Consider the following 743-nt stretch of genomic DNA (forward strand, 5'->3'; position numbering starts at 1 on the left):
CTTCCTTCCTTCCTTCCTTCCTTCCTTCCTTCCTTCCTTCCTTCCTTCCTTCCTTCCTTCCCCTTATCTTTTATTTTAGAATTAATATGTATTGATTTTAAGGCAGAAGAGTGGTATAAGGACTAGGAAATGAAGGTTAAGTGAGTTGCCCAGGATCACACAGCTAGGGAATGTCTGAGGTCACATTTGAATCCAGGACCTCCTATCTCCAGAGCAGGTTCTCCATCCACTGAGTCACCTACTTGCTATTCTTCTGGTCCTTTCAAGATGAGAGATTATGACAGATAGTATAATTCTGACAGGAAATATATTGTATTGGAGGTCCTTGGTTTGTATTTTTTTAACCCTTACCTTCTGTCTTAGAATCAATACTTTGTATTGGTTCCAAGACAGAAGAGTGGTAAGGACTAGGCAATGGGAATTTAGTGACTTGCCCAGGGTCACACAGCTAGGAAGTGTCTGAGGCCAGATTTTAACCTACAACCTCCTGTCTCTGGAGCTGGCTCTCTATCCACTGAGTCACCTAGTTGCCTTTCCTCTGGTCCTTTCAAGATGAGAGATTATGGTAGGTGGCATAATTCTGACAGGGAATACATTGTATTGGAGGTCCTTGGTTTGTATTTTGAATAGGAATATGAGAGAAGAAGAGGAGAGAGACTGAAAATAATGACTAAATAATGAAGTCCATTATTAATACTATTTATAAAATGTTAAGGCTCATACTGAATTATGTTAGAAATAAA

Source organism: Gracilinanus agilis, chromosome 3 (genome assembly GCF_016433145.1).
Source record: "Gracilinanus agilis isolate LMUSP501 chromosome 3, AgileGrace, whole genome shotgun sequence".
NCBI lineage: Eukaryota > Metazoa > Chordata > Mammalia > Didelphimorphia > Didelphidae > Gracilinanus > Gracilinanus agilis.